At 46.2% G+C, this 16,848-nt stretch overlaps 1 non-coding gene across 1 annotated transcript; it reads left to right on the top strand.

The window, feature by feature from the left end:
- The first annotated feature begins 16,372 nt into the window (after window positions 1–16,372).
- TRNAS-GCU lies at window positions 16,373–16,445 on the top strand. The gene has a single exon. It is a non-coding gene; the product is annotated as a tRNA-Ser (tRNA).
- Window positions 16,446–16,848: the final 403 nt, after the last annotated feature.

The raw sequence follows: 16,848 nt of genomic DNA, 5'->3' as shown, positions 1-16,848 counted from the left end.
GTTGAAATAATTGGCGCAGCGTGGTGCGGGCTCACACACGGACTGTGAGGTCAACAGAACTAGATTAATGAGAGAAATGCTAGAGAAACAGCAGGACACAGGGATAAAGTGTGCAAAGTGTCACTTTTACACACTGCGCAACTAAAGGGGAGCAAGCTTTGCCATTTTGGCACATTGGTTATTTTGAAATAAAGTTACTTAGTGCAAGGAGAACACTCTAACCCTGCTTTGTTCCCCTGAAAGCAGGGAATAAATATCCCCTGTGAAAAGATCCTCTTTGTATCCCAAGAACAAAGTTAAGGTGGAGAAGGCTATATAAACAAATCCCATTTCCTCACTAATTTACTATCCCAAGCCCAAATTTTGTGGTCTTCTCAATTCTTCATAAACGTATTGTTTCTTTGACTAAAAGCTGCTTGCTTTGATCACTTCTTTTGAGTTTCACGTTCTTTAGGGCACAAAATTAAATTTGTTTTTATTTTAAAAGTTTATGTTTTTCTTCTGTGGATCTGTTTTGTGTCAATTTAATTGTTGAGCCAGCCAAAGAACCTAGAAGAAGGGAAAAGTTTTCTGTCCCTATATAACCAAATGACACAGTCTAATGGTTTTTAAATTTTACTTTTAGAACTATAAAATATTAGAACGGAAAAATTTTGAGTGGGATTGACCCAGCATAGTTTGAAAGGAAGAAAGGATGTTTCTCTTCAGTTGCAAGATACAAGAATTTTTAAGCAAGAATTGCAACAAACCCCTGTGAAATGGACATGCATGGGTGGCCATAGAGAGCTTTGTTTCCCAGAGGAAGGTAACTGATCCCTCGTGGGCTTGCTCTGTGTCTCCCTCTCTCTATCCCTCCCCTGCTTGCTCTCTCTCTCTCTCTCTCTCAAAATAAACATTAAAAAAAGTTTTAAATAAAAGTAAAAATTTATTTTGAGGGAGATGGAGAGAAGTGGGGGAGAGACAGAGAGAGAGGGAGGCAGAATCCCAAGCAGGCTCTACACTGACAGTGCAGAGCCCAAAGCAGGGCTCAAACCTACGAAACAAAAGATGATAACGTGAGCAGAAATCAAGAGTCAGATGTTCAACCAACTGAGCCACCCAGGCCCACCTAATAGAGTTTTTAAAAAAGAATTACACTGGGATTGTAAGAAGTGACTGATTATATAATACTTTTTACTTAGTGGGGATTACAGATAATAGGAGTCTCTAAGGAATTTGAAAGCAAGCAAGGTTTCCAGGACCTTGAGGGCCTAGCTATTGTTAGCACTGCTTTTAGTCTTTAACGAAACATCAACATTAAGGCAGCCATGAGTCCCTTGAGGAAGGTCACATGCTGCAAGCCTCAGAGATTTGTTAGTTGGCTTCAAGTGGTAAAGAAAATTTAATTTAAACTACATTTCTCTTTCCTCTGTTCTCATCACCTATCACATGCAACCAGTGTGGAAGGGGATGCCCATGCCAAATGCCACAAAGGGTCTTTTCCTGGATTACAGTGTCCACTCTGCAGCCTGACATCTGAAAGTCCCAACCTCCAGAGTCAGATAATATATGCTCCATCTCTTCAAGAAAAATGATGCCAACAATTTATTGAGAGGTTACAGAAAACCAGGGAACTTTCCATGTGCTTTACCTGACTATCGCCTTCAGTCTACACAACCACCCTGCAGAACAGGTACTTCTATAATCCGCTTCTCACGGATATAGCAGTTGAGGCTAAGAAGGTAATGGCCCCACCTAAAGTGATAAAGCCAGGTTCTGAGCCCAGTTCCCCTTGAGTGCAAAACACATACCCCTTACATTCAGTGCACGGCTGGACAATCGCCAGTTTCTCTCTTTTCCCTGTCCCGTCCCCAGTTCTGGCACAGTGACGCAATCTAATCAGGTCTTCCTTTCCCAGCCCACGGGTCCCTTGATAGCTCTGTAGGATCTCAAGTTCTTCCTTTTTGCTTGAGTGTCACTTAAATGCCATGACACAGAAGTCTCTGGAACCTCGTCATTTCTTTAGTAAATATACTCCAACCAAATCTGTGTCAGTGGCCCATCCAAGGTTCAGGCGTAGGTCCTCCGCACTCCCTTCCCCACACTTGTCCCGGATGTCATCTCTGCACTCACACAGCCTCAGCTCAGCCCCCGGATTCACGTGGAGACTGGTCATCAGATTCAACCTGCTCCTTTTCTGGTGCTTACCGTGGCTCTTACTGGCACATCCACCTTCCCCATTACCTGAGCTCAAACTGGCATTCGTTTGGGATTCCCCCCAATTCAGTCAGCTGGCCTAGTCCTGCTCACCCAGCAACAACTCTCCAATCCATCCTCACCTCTCTTTCCATCCCCACCGCCTCTCACAACATAAAATCAAGAGTGTCCTGATGGTCCTCCTTATCTGCCGCCTCTCTCTGGTCCTGTCCACCTCAGATGCTACTGCCAATCTAGTCTTCTTAATGAAATACGTTCATTATTTTACTTTTGGGACTTTATTTTCTCATGTGAGAACAAGAATTTATAATTTCTTTTTTAAAAGACAGTAATTGAAGGTTGCCTGACTCAGTCATTGAATGTCTGACTCTTGGGATTTCAGCTCAGGTCATGATCTCACAGTACATGAGTTTGAGCCCCACCTCGGGCTCTGCGCTCTCAGATTGGAGCCTGCTTCCTATCCTCTGCCTCCCTCTTTCTGCCCTTCCCTTGCTGGCGCGCTCAAGTGTAATTGGGACACCTGGGTGGCTCAGTCGACTCTTGATTTTGACTCACGTCAAGACCCCAGGGTCACAGGATCGAGCCCTGTGTCAAGCTCCACACTGAGCATGGAGCTTGTTTAAGATTCTTTCTTCCTGTGCCCCTCTCCCCCTCTTTAATGTACTCTGTCTCTCTCTCTGTCTCTCTCGGTCTCTCTCTCTTTGTGAACTGAAAAACAAGCAAACAAAAAAAGTAACTGAAGAACATACTAACCCATCTCCCCAGTGTGGCTCACACATTTCAGGAGTACAACTAAAACTGTAAGTTGTGGAAGACAAGATTATTATGTAAGATAGTTAACAGTGGTAACAGTTATTGAGTACTTATTCTGTAGCAGATATTATACGATCACTTTAATTATCACAGTAACTCTTAAAAGTGGGTACAATGATTATCCCAATTTTACAGATGAAGAAATGGAGGCTCAGAGGGAACACAATCTGTATTTAAATCTAGATCACCTTGTTTGATTCCAAGGCCTTAAGGCTTACCCACATGCTACACTAATTTCCCACTAAAGATCTGTGCTTAAGAAGCATAGGGGGTCACACAGCTTGAGGACTATACCTTCAACTGAGAGGTCAAGAAGAGGTGAAGCCGCTGTGAGGGTGATGGGCAATTGCCCAGGCTTGGAGCAGCCACTATCAGCTGCAGGCAGGTACGCTCACAAGGGAGTCAAGAGGGATAAAAACAAAACATTTTCCAGATGACATTGACCTGAGCAAACCCCCTGTGCTCACCTTCCGTCCAAAGGCACCTTCCTGAAGTATACTGTAGAGACAAGAAATGGCTTAGGAGATTCTCAAGCCAAAGCCCACCAGGATTCCCTCTAGCAAACAGCCTTTCTTTCAGATCAGGTCAGCCTTCATTTTCACACTGGCTCTCCATATGCTAGAACTCTGTAGCTCGGAAATGTACTCAACACCAGCATCTGCTCTTGTCGGGTATTGTTCTATTTAATTCAAATGGAACTGTGTGTGCAGTCCAGGACATAGGGGGTAAACAAGAGTGCCTTTCAGGGAGTATGTTCATCATTGTACGAAAATACCACAGCGTGGTCACGGAATTTAAATGTCAAGAACAAGAGATATCTCAAGTCTTCATGGAGACAATGAAGAATCATGAATTCGAAAAGCCAGAGTCTGTTAAGGTCACTGCAACACACAATGAGCACCAACTATATGCTAGGCTATTTGGGGGCCAGGTTCTTCTACAGCTATTATTGCACATAATCCCCTCCACTACCGTTTTTAGATGAAGTGACACAGAGGATAATCAAATGGCCCAACGTGACCCACCAAGGGAATGAAATAACTGGGATTCACACTAATTGGGTCTGGAGCCACAATCTGACCTCCCTGGCACTTTAGCTATTTGGGTGACCTGTTTATCTGTTTTGTTAAAAGAAATCAATTCTGATTTTATGAGTGCTACCTCCTCCCTTTCCTTTCCTATGTTTTGGCTACAGTGGCAGGTTGTTTCTAAGTGGAGGGTTGACTTTACTTTCAGACATAAATGTTGAGCTTTCAAAAGAGTCTAATCCCTATAGGTCTGTAAGCAGTCTTTAAACAGGCTTTCCCAAGTTAAATAAGGTATGACAGATGGTAACATACTGTGAGTGGAATATAATGATGATGTAAACAAAAATACCCCAAAAAATGGTATTTGTTTCACAAAATAAAAACCAGCTCTGAAGGTTACCCTTCTTGAATTTACATAAAAGCAGACAGGATCCAAGATTATCTCAATGGGATGACATGATAGAACAGTAAATTTAGCAATATGAAAGTTAATGTAGCTAAATGTGAACCCAGTATCTGGACCAAAACGAAGTAAGACAACCAGCAGTATTGCCTAAGTCTGGGAATAAGGGTATAGGACTAACCAGGAACTATTTTTTGTACACGGTTTATCATTTTCTGCAAGCCCAGAATAGTCAACAGTGAGACAATGCTGCTGAGTAGTGACTGTGAGCTTATGTTACAGCAACAGCAGCAGTGTGTGCCTAATCAGAGAAAAGACCACCCCGTCTCTATTGTGTGAGGACCAGGCCCTACCTCATGTTTTGACTTCGTGTTTAATCCCACATTCTGAGATGCTGACATGCTAAATTACACCCAGAGGTAAATGGTCAGGATGGTAAAGGGTCTGGAATCTTTGGCAACGAAAAACTGAGGTTGTCCGGAAAAGAATTAAATTAGCAGGGGCAGTATTAATGCCTTCAACTATTTAAGGGAGTGTTCTGCAAAACAACAACAACAACAACAACTGTGTGGCTGTGGTTCAAGAGGGACAAGCTAGGATCTTAGCTCCCTGGGTGAGAATTGTAATATGGTAGATTTTTGCATGACATTCAAATAAACTCTGCACTAGTTAGAATTAGCCACAAGGACCTTCACGAGAAAATGGCTTGGAAATCTCTAGAGGTCAGATAACCACTTATGAAAACTGAGAGTGTTAGAGAAGATCAGGCTTAGAAGACCTCAAGGGAATTTCTGGTTCCGAGTCTCAGTGTTCCTATCAGGTCTGCCCATCACGCACCTGAGTCCGGCCTCTATGATGTACGGGGTCCCTGTCTCATGACGTAAACTTTACAGAACTGCATGGAAAATGAGACACCAAAAAACAAAAGAGCAGAGGACATACAGATAGGGCTGGAATCATTTTAGCAACTGTGGCTTCTGAAGCACACAGTCTCTTGAACTGGAGATAAGGCTAAGACAAGCAGAGAACTAGAAAAAGTTACACTCCCTCTAACGAAGAGCACAGTCCGGCGCATTAGCTTTAGCTCTCGCTGGGTAGAAAAGAGGCACTGTGAATGCGCAAAGCTCAGGGGAACTGTGGACAATTCCACACGCGGGGCAGCTGCGGTTACGGCTGAGAAGCTGAGGCACCGAGTGAGGACTGGATCTAGGAACCTGAAAAGCCCGCACACGACAGCAAACAGGATGCCTCAGAAGCTGAAGCTGCCTTTGGAAGAGAAGAGAATAGAGAAATGAATAAACGAGACACCCCTGAAATACTATGAACTTGAGTTGATGAATGGCCCAGGTGTTGAAGTCCGAATGTGAAGTGGCTTGTTGGCAGGGGAAGCAAGATGACAGATGGTGTTTGCTTGAGAAAACGTGAGAGGAAGGAGAAACAATGACTGTTTACTTCCGATTACAAAGAGTAGAGGAAAGGAATTCAAAGTATCTGAAGAAGGACTGGAAGTGAGTCCACGGAGGTCTTTCACGTTTAGGGAAGCCACGGAAAACCAGGTAATACAGTATGAGCCATCGATCTCCACAGCAACTGGTGACACAAACTGAATTCTGGGAATGGACTCTTCACTTGGGTGGCTATAGAAGCCTTTCCAAATATGCCAGAAAAACCTACTAAAGCAAAGCTTCCTGGCCCAATAAAGAGACACGGTTTGCAGAACCATGAAAATAACCCACTGTGCTTATGTATCCATTGCAAAATGAAGAAGGGGAGGCAATGGACGGGGAGGGGAGGTAGGTACACATACTGAGCCCCGCCAAGTACCAGGAACATGCTAGGCATTTTCACAGAGATCATCTCACTTAACCCTCCCATGGACACTATGACGAAAGTATGATCATCCACATTTTATGCAGAAGGAAACAGGCTCACATTGGCAGAGACTTGCCCAATGGTAAGAGAAAAAAAAGCCAGGTTTCAAATCTCACTCTCTGTGAAGTGGTCACAGAGTGGTTGAAAATGAAAATAAGGTATGAATGGGAAAAAAAACTTCTTGGTAGGAAATACAATACAGTAGGGAGTATTAGACATAAAAATCCATGGTCATATAAAGAGAAAGCAAGAAAGTAATTTAAAAACTCCATGGACAAGGTATGACGGAGAGAAACTGGCAGTGCGTCCCAGGCTTACTTCCGAGGACCTGAGCCACCCTCACAGACGGGTCATAAATTTCTGAGGACCTGAGCCACCCTCACAGACGGGTCATAAATGAAGAATATTAAAGACAGAATGTTCTGGTAATAACAGCAGTCAGCAGCTGTACCACTCAGCAGCTCACCCCTTTTTCCGTCCCAGCTCTTAAGAGCAACAACCACCCCAGTGCAAGGCACTGGCAATCCAAAGGGGGCACAACCCCAAGTGGAAGCTGGGCAAATTCCCAAGGAAGAAAACAAAGACACAGCGACAGATTCAAAGAGTCAGGTCAGAAAAAGCCAAATAAGGAGTAAAATGCAGCTTGTTTTTTTTTTTTGTTTTTTTTTAAATGTTTTATTTATTTCTAGGAGAGAGAGAGAGAGAGACAGCGTGAGCAGGGGAGGGTCAGAGAGAGAGTCACAGACTGAAACAGGCTCCAGGCTCTGAGCTGACAGTCAGCACAGAGCCCGACACGGGGCTCAAACGCACGAACCGCGAGATCATGACCTAAGCGAAAGTCGGATGCTTAACCGATTAAGCCACCCAGGCGCCCCAGGAGTAAAATGCAGCTTGTAAAGACACAAAGGGACAGAGAACAAATAACCATTGAAGAGGAAACGTGTTTGCCTAGAGTGGCTGCAGAGGGAAACGCCGTGAGTCAGCGCACACAGATCTGAGCATAGATGCCAAAGCTCTAAAAGGGGCCTGGATGTTTTAGGAAGTAATGTGTCCCACCGCTCTGACCATGACAGTGATTAAGTAATACACAGCCACAATCACTTCTGCGAGGAAACAGCAGTGCCGCATAAAGGGAGTCCGAGCTGCCGTCCTGCTGAGAGAGACCAGGGCTGGTGTCGTGGACCCAGGAGCTTGGAGACTTTCCATCCAACCCTCCCATTCTCAGATGTGGAAACTAGGATGCTGAGACGTTCAATTATACCATGCCCCCCTTAAAGGATTAATCGGGATGGCAGGAACCTGTAATAGGAAGACAGAGAACTGCTCCTGTCAAGACCATGGGTGAATACTGGAATTTAAAAGTCCCAGCATACCTGGGTGGCTCAGTCACTTGAGCGGCCCACTCCTGATTTCAGCTCATGATCTCACGGTTCATGGGACTGAGCCCCACATCTCCACATTGTCAGCGTGGAGCCTGCTTGAGATTCTCTCTCTCCCTCTCTGCCCCTCCCCCGCTCACGCACATGTACACTCTCTCTCAAAATAAAATTTAAAAACTGTAGAAACAAATAAATTGGGGCCCTTGGGCGGCTCAGTCGGTTAGGCGTCCAACTCTTGATTTCGGCTCAGGTCGTATTCTCATGGTTCGTGGGTCTTAGCCCCGCGTCCCTCTCTGAGCTGACAGCGCAGAGCCTGCTTGGGATTCTCTCTCCCCCTGTCTCTGCCCCTCCCCTGCTCTTTCTCACCTTTTCTCCCTCTCTCTCAAAATAAATAAGCAAGCTGTTAAAAATAAACAGAGGCACCTGGGTGGCTCAGTAGGTTGAGCCTTCGACTTCGCCTCATGTCATGATCTCGAAGCTCACACTGGGCCCTTTGCTGTCAGTGCAAAGCCTGCTTTAGATCCTCTGTCTCCTCTCTCTCTGCACCCCCACTCATTCTCTCTCAAAAGAAAAACACTTAAATAAATAAATAAACTCACTACCTACATAAAAACCCCAACCTGAAGACTCCAGCGGAAGCCCCTCACACCTTCAGCCTGCAGAGGAACAGTCTTTCTAAAGGCAACATGAAAATGACAAAGAAAAATGAGGTTGATGCTAAAACTCTTTGAATTTATCTAAGTGAAAAAAGAATAAGAACGTTGAAAAACAGCATAGACAGGAAAGAAAAAAAAATTTTAAATGCAGCTGATCTAGTCCTCAGTGTAAAGGCAGAGATAAACAAGTCATTGTGAAGGTGTTAATATCATCTTGACTCTACTGAAGATCAGTATGTTTTGTCATTTATTTAAAGCTTTTTTTTTGTTCTTAACTTGCTACTCCGTGATTTTCTAAGACCCACACAGGGAGCAGGAATGCTGGTAAACAAGACCAAGTAAGAAAACTTAGGACTGCAAAATAAAATGCACATACCTTTAATTTCCTATGTGCTGGGGACAAAAAAATAAAAAAATAAAAAATAAAAAGCAGAACCAAATTCCATGTTCTGATCAAAATCATCATGCCAGCTTGGGTCAGGTGTAGTCAGGCTAAATTGAACTCAGAATTACTCCCAGCAGAGGAGAAAGTGTCTGCTAAGAAGAAATGTGCTTGTATTAAACTGCATGCCACCTGCTTCTTCTGACAAAGATCGCACGTTATGAAACAAGCATGAAAGCTCCTGTGGACCATCAGTTATTCTGGAAAACATCATAATGAAACTCTAATTTGTTGTTATCAATTCTGTCAATTACATTAAAGAGAACATTACCGCGGGGACTGGCATTCTGGGTATTTCTGCCTTCTGAGTGGCCGGTCACAAATCTAGTAGAGCCCACCAGGCAGGATCTTCTGACTTCAAAGTTAACCAGCAATGATTTCTGAATTAAACTACAAACTGGTCAAAATCACGCTGAGCCTGACCCAACAATAATCTCAGGGCAGACATTTTTCAAATGGAAGAACTGGCCAAAGCAGTGAGATCTCAGACCCTGTCTTGGGGCCAGTGGCCATTTCATGACAAAAAGGCTACAGCATCAAAACGTGCAAACGCTGCCCAGGGGTTTTTACCCCTGGCCTTCGTAACTGCTCTAGGCCTCCCAGAAAAGCGAACGCGGTACTCCCTTGCTGTCCACAGCCTTGGTTCTGAACTACTCCGCCATTAGTTTTAGTCCACGTCGGTTCTAAACTTCTTTTGCGGTCACTCCTCTTTTGACTATGCTTCAGACTAGCGGTCTGGGCATGGTCTTCTTGGTGCCTCTTCATCTGGGATTCAGGTTCTGTTTCTGGCGAGACTAGTTTGGGTATAAATCTCCTCCCAGTTGGACCAGGTCCTGTGACGGCCAATCTTGGTCAGATGGCCTCACTGCCTTCCCCCTTCTGCCACCTTAGGCAGCAGCCCATCTAAGGTGCCAACCAACACGGCAGGGGAAATAAGTCAGGGAAGAACTGGCTTTGAAAGCGCCTACTGGGTTGGATTTACTGCTGGCAAAGTTACCCAGTAAAATCGTTATCACTGGCCACCAGTGACAGGGTGCTATCGTTGTCATCACTCGGTTTTCTAGACCTATGTTTTCGTCTCTGAGACCATCTCCCCTGACTTTCCACATTCTTGAGGGAAGCACCAAGCTTCTGTTCTCAGTTCTTCTTCTGGTGATTCTTAAAAAAAAAAAAAAAAAAAAAAAAAAAGGACTTTAAGGAGTACTGGGGATAGACACACCACTTCCTCAGATTTTTCTTCAGATAATTACGCTGGTGGTGTGTAGGGGGTCATATTTCCTCTCCATTTCAATGAGGAAACTGCTTGGTTTTACAAACCTTAGGTACCAGAGTATCCTAGATCTGGACCCTAGAAGGGCAGAGGCAAGTTGTTCTTCGTGATGCCCCTGTGTGGTCAGCCTGTGACAACTGGCAAGTTTCCAGCTGAGACCAACTTTTCAGATGTTCCCAGGTGAACACAGTTTTTGGCAGACAAACAAGAGGGTGAGTGAGGTTTCTGGCAACGAAAAAAGCGTATCCCAGGTACAGAGATTCCAAAGGGTGCGGTGTGTTCAAACACTAGCTACTACTCCCTTCCTGGCTGGGGTGGTGCGTGGGGGCAACACAGCACCCAAAGGCTGGGAGAAAGAACTTGGAAAGGCCAATGGACTGCAAATGATGCACACATGGAGCGCAGCGTCACGCTTTAGACCTTACTCTGTAGGTAAAGGAAGCCACTCATATTTTTGAGCCGAGAAATGGCATGATTAGAAAGACCACTTGGGGAGGGGGGCGCCTAGATGGCTCAGTCAGTTAAGTGTCCAACTCTTGATTACGGCTCAGGTCATGATCTCACAGTTTGTGGGATCGAGACCCGCCTCAGGTTCTATGCTGACAGTAGGGAACCTAACTTGGGATTCTCTCCCCGTCTCTCTCTCCCCCTCTCTCAAAATAAATAAATAAGCTTTTAAAAATAAACAAACAGGCACTTGCTCATTCTCTTTTTCAAAATAAATAAATAAACCTAAGAAAAAAAGAGGGGTGCGTGGGTGGCTCAGTCAGTTAAGCATCTGACTTCAGCTCAGGTCACGATCTCAGTTTGGGAGTTCAAGCTCCACATGGGACTCTGCTGTCAGCGCAGAGTCTGCTTCGAATCCTCTGTCTCCCCCTCTCTCTCTTCCCCTTCCCCTATTCACTCTGTCTCTCTCTCAAAAATAAACAAACATTAAAAATTTTTTTTATTAAAAAAAAGACAGACTGCTTGGGTCACAGGGAAGAAGATGCTCTGGAGGGAGGAAGACGCGGAGGTCAGGCCCCCCAGCTGGGCAACAATGGAGACTAAGGCAATGCTTAATGACGGGCAGGCAGTTCCACAAACTTGGAGGAAGGACGGACTAAGACTCAAAACCGCCACATACCACCCAGGCGACCCTGCAAAATGGTAACCTGGGCCCCTTACTTGCAAAATAGAGACCTTAAACCCCGTCCTGCTTCCTTAACAGAGATGCGGTAAGGACTCAATGACACCATCTACGTGAAAGCGTGTAACTGACAGAAAACCGTTCTAGAAACAAAAAGAACGATTACTGACAACGATATTGAAAGAGTTTATACGAATTGCTGGTCAGGTCCAGCTCTGTACCCCCGGGAGCTCTCCCTCTCTTCCACCAAGCCCCGAGGCCACGACGATCACGCGGAGGGACGACGCTGCTCTAACAACCTGAGGGCGTGGGTCCTCCCCACTCTGTGCACTCTGCCTTCTTCATCTACTTCTCTGTGCTCTTCCTTCCTCGGTCGTTCCAGTCCCCCTGACCTCGTCCTCTCACACAGGGCTCCCTGCTTCCGTCCCTCTGCCATTCCACACGCTCTCAGCTTCCCAACAGCCCGCTGTCCCCTCTCCCTCACGCCCCCACCAGGCCGTCCCCTACGCTGCCAGCCTTGGATCGGGGTCCCTTGTACCCGTCCACACCTGCGCCCCTGCTCGGTGGCCTCGTGTGCTCCGGAAGAGCCACCATGCTCTCGCGCCTCCTACCAGAGGCCCTGGGCAAGCGCCCCGGGTAAACGAGGACCTGCTCTGAGGGGAAAATCCACGCGGCCCAGCCTACACCGTCTCCGAGCACCTGACGTACAAGGGTACTAGCACAAGGGGACGAACAGCACTTACATGTACGCTCTCACTGCATCCTGCCGACACTGCTACAAAGCGGGTTACAGACATGCTACAAACACATGAAGCCAAGGGAACCACAGGGCAAGAAACTTGATGAAGTTCTTCAAGAAGATATACTAGTCCCTGCGGTTTCCACAGCGCTTCGCAGTACAAGTGCATCAGGCCACCGCAGGGAGTGGGAAACAGAGAGTGGACCTTAGTATTACACACACGCAAAACGGGCTTTTAACCGCAATCCACTCGGATGGGACAATTAGGAGGTTTCACCTTTAAAATAACAGGAGTTTGGGACGCCTGGGTGGCGTAGTTGGTTGAGCGTCCGACTTTCGCTTAGGTCATGATCTCGCGGTTCGTGGGTTCGAGCCCCGCGTCGGGCTCTGTGCTGTCTGCCAGCTCAGAGCCCGGAGCCTGTTTCAGAGTCTGTGTCTCCCTCTCTCTCTGACCCTCCCCTGCTCACGCTGTCTTTCTCTCTCTCTCTCTCTCTCCTAGAAATAAATAAAAATATTAAAAAAAAAACTTGCTTTAAAAAAAAATAAATAAAATGACAGGAGTTTGTAATACAAGTTTCTTATAAGAGTTTGGATTCCTTTTGCCATGAATGAAAGCAAATGAACCCAAACTGTGTTTGGCAAAGCAGAACTCTTCGGCGCACATACCTGCCAAGTCCAGGAGTAAGGCAGTCTCACAGCAAGGCTGGATTCCGGGCCAAGGTAACGGATGCCATGGGCCACCTGGGTGACTCACTGGTTAAACATCTGACTTCGGCTCAGGTTCTGATCTTGCAGTTCCTGTGATCGAGCCCCGTGTCAGGCTGTGCGCTGGCAGCATGGGGCCTGCTTGGTATTCTCTCTCCCTTCCTCCCTCTCTGTCCCTCTTCCACTTGTGCTTACTCCCTCTCTCTCAAAAATAAACTTAGGTTGGGGCACCTGGGTGGCTTAGTCGGTTAAGCGTCCGACTTTCTCTTTGGTCATGATCTCGCGGTTCGTGGGTTCGAGTCCTTTGTCGGGCTCTGTGCTGACTGCCAGCTCAGAGCCTGGAGCCTGTTTCAGTCTGTGACTCCCTCTCTCTCTGTCCCTCCCCTGCTCACGCTGTCTCTCTCTCTCTGTCTCTCTCCTAGAAATAAATAAAACATTAAAAAAAAAAGTGTAAAAAAAAATAAATAAAAAATAAACTTAGAGGTGCACCTGGGTGGCTCAGTCAGTTAAGCGTCCGACTTCAGCTCAGGTCATGATCTCCTGGTTCGTGGGTTCAAGCCCCGCGTCGGGCTCTGTGCTGACAGCTAGCTCAGAGCCTAGAGCCTGTCTCCAGATTCTGTATCTCCCTCTCTCTGACCCTCCCCTGCTCCCACTGTCTCTGACTCTCAAAAACAAATAAAAAACATTAAAAAAAAAAAATGGATGTCATCAGGATCCAATTTCTTGGTTCTTTTTTTTTTTAAGTTTATTTATTTATTTTGAGAGCTAAAGAGACAGCACAAGTAGGGGTGAGGCAGAGGAGAGAGGGGGAAGAAAGAGAGAGAGAGAGAAAGAGAGAGAGAGAGAGAGATTGATTGAGAATGAATATCCAAAACAGTCTCCACACTGCCAGTGTAGAGCCCAATGTAGGGCTCAAACCCATGAGATCATGACCTGAGCTGAAACCAAGAGTCAGACGCTCAACCGACTGAGGCCCCCAGGCGCCCCCCCCCACCCCCGGCTTCCTGCTTCTGCCCTCTGCTGTACTAGCTACCATCTCCCGAGCAACAGGTTAGCCAGATGGTGTCAACAGTTCTAAAGCCTTCACCTCTTAGGTTCGGGACCAGTGGGAAAAAGAGTCTTCCCAAGATCTCCCACGCATTGGGTCTCACTGACTTTTATTTCCCCGCATACCCAAGTCTGAATGCTTACTATTAGCATATGGGTTGGAAGGGATTGGCTGACAGTTCAGTCTGGTATTGCATGCTTTGCCAACAGAGTTATGGGATGGGGGTCACCTGAGCCAAATGAACACAGAATGGGGGAAGGGTGAGCCTCAAATGGCTATTTCCTGTTAGTGTAAATGAATGCCTGTAGCCAAAAGATAACAAAAGTCCTCCGTACGTCTTTACTGAATGTTCCAGAGAGGGGATTAATAGCTACTAAAAACTAATGATTCATAGCGTCTATTGAATCCTTACTATCTAACAGGCAGCAAGTTAAGCACTTCCATGTATTATCTAAATATACCTCACAACTACCCTCTGAGGTTAAGTTCTAGCAGGATCTAAATCTCACAAATGAGAAATATGAGGCCAAGAGCAGTGAAGGTACTAGCCCAAGGTCTCACAGCTAGTAAATGGAGGAGCAGGGATATCCACTCAGGACACTAACAAATTCTAACACTTTCCAGGTTAATGCTTTTGTTAGTGTAAAAGAGTCCTGGGGGCACCTAGCTGGCTTGGTACAGTGTGCAACTCTTGATCTCAGGGTTGTTAGAGCCCCGTGCTGGGTAGAGACATTACTTAAAATAATAAAATCTTAGGGCACCTGGGTGCCTCAGTCAGTTAAGCGTTAAGACTGCAGCACAGGTCATGACTTCAATGTTCAAGGATACAAGCCCTGCATCCTTAGGTTTTGTGCTCTAGGTGATTCAGTGACTTTACCTGGTCCCAGCCCCGCTCAGCACGCTGCCGCCTCCCCACACCTAGAAGTCAGCACAGAGCCCACTTCAGATCCTGTCTCCCTGTCTCTCTGCCCCTCCCCCACTTGTGCTCTCTCAAAAATAAACATTAAAAAAATAAAAATAAAATCTTAAAAATAAACAGAGGCAGGGTGCCTGGGTGACTCAGCCAGTTAAGCATCCGGCTTCGGCTCAGGTCATGATCTCATAGTTTGTGAGTTCCAGCCCCACATTGGGCTCTGTGCTGACAGTGAGGAGCCTAGACCCTGCTTCAGACTCAGTGTTTCCGTCTGTCTCTGCCCCTCCCCTACCTGTGCTCTATCTCTCTCTCTCAAAAATGAAGAAATGTTAAAAAACAGTATTAAATAAATAAATAGGGGCACCTGGGTGGCTAAGTCCATTGAGCGTCCACTTCGGCTCAGGTCATGATGTCACAGTTCAGGAGTTCAAGCCCCACATCAGGCTCACTGCTGTCGGCATGTCAGCACAGAGCCTGCTTCAGATCCTCTGTCCCCCTCCATGGCTGGCACTCCCCCAAAAGTAGAATAAATATTTTTTAAAAGAATAAATAAATAAAATAAAGTGAGATAGCAGCCAATTTTAAAATATATTAAAAAGAGTTTTGATGGTGAAGGAGAATCATGCTCATGGGGATCGGTCTTTAGAAGGACATGGAAGAAAACTCACATTCAAGGGCTAGAAAGATCCCTCTCAATACTTGAGATAACTTGGCCAGTAAGTAACAAAACACTGGATTACAAAGGCCTTAAACCGTGGCCATCTCCTCTCTGCCGACTCCAGAAGCCTGGAGGAAGGCAGCTGCAGAGCTGGCTCACTGGGCAGCCCCACATCAAGGAACCAGGCACTCCCCGAGCCCATCTGCTATTCAACAGCTGGGTTGTCCCCTCATGGTTGCAAAATGGCTACAACAGCTCTAAGCATCACATCTTCCTAGGACTCTGTCCACAGATAAAAAGGTGAAATTGTCCCTTCAGTGTCTCCTTTCTATCAAGAAGCAAAACCTTTCCAGGGAGGCCCAGAGCTGACATCCTCTTACATCTCACTGACCTCTACTGGGTTGCATGGTTTGCGGGGAATGGGTTTCCTCCCTTCAGGGGGAGAAGGGCCCATCTTCTCAGCACCAGGGACAGGAATAGGGTAAGGTAGCAGAAGACTCTAGGGTAAAAATACATCAAGAAATAAGGCACGGACTCTCCAGGCCATGCACGTACAATGGCGCTTTGATTTGCCTCTTCCATCATGTGCCCTTCCTACTATCTTGAGAAGGAGGGTGTCCTTAGGTTTTGTGCCCTAAGTGATTCAGTCACTTTACCTAGTCCTGCCCCACGTACTGTCTTGTCCCCATACCTGAACAAAGTCAGGAATCCTTTTAGAATCAACGATGGGGAAGATGGTTGTCACAATGACCATCAATGTTTCTGTATCAGCCACGCTCTTTTATGCCTCAGCCTTCAAGCATGCACATGAGGTCCTAGTCTAACTTCTGATGTTGGCCTTTTAACCTTTCTGGGGCTTTTCACTGGAAGATGTTCAAGGTTCCTCCTAGTTCTGAAGTCTGGGGAATCTTCTGAGATACGTTTAACTCAAGTGACATGGCTTCATCTGCTGCTAAAGAAGCTCAACAATAAAGAGACTGATGCTATTTGATTCCATAGGAGGAAAACGTCATGTCTCTGGCTCCAAACCTTCCCCATCGACCTCCATCTCCATTACCACCTCTCTCATCTCCCACCCCCCCACCAACACAGATATGCACAATAAATTGTACAGTGGGGGCACCTGGCTGGCTCAGTGGGTAGAGCGGGAGACTGCTGATCTCAGGGTTGTGAGTTCAAGCCCCACACTGGGTGTAGAGATTACTTTAAAACAAACTGTACAGCAGTTGGCAGTATGTCTGCCAGATGGAAACGTGGGGTGGACACTACAGGGTACCACCTAGCTTACCCACTCCCAGGACTGGAATACTCATTTCCTCAGCTGTTGCTGGGGGGGGGGAGGTGTTGGTAACTGATTTTTCTCAGATGAGTCAATTTCCAGAGACTTCTCACAGCTAGAGAGAGAAACTGCATCCCCAAATTGCATCTCTTCCTCTTGGGCAGTCTATATTCAATGACCGGTCAAGATGGGAGAGGGGTGCTTAGGGGGTAAGGCCTGGGGGGGAAGTGGAAAGAAAGTATGGGAAGGGGAATAATGGTTCTGGCCCTAAGCCCAATTTGGGACAAACCTCCATGGATATTTCAGCTCCAGAATTCT

This window comes from Hyaena hyaena, unplaced genomic scaffold (genome assembly GCF_003009895.1).
Source record: "Hyaena hyaena isolate Hyena2069 unplaced genomic scaffold, ASM300989v1 scaffold_351, whole genome shotgun sequence".
NCBI classification, from domain to species: Eukaryota; Metazoa; Chordata; class Mammalia; order Carnivora; family Hyaenidae; genus Hyaena; species Hyaena hyaena.
The sequence above is the reverse complement of the archived record's forward strand: the minus strand, read 5'-3'. Positions and strand labels throughout refer to the sequence as shown.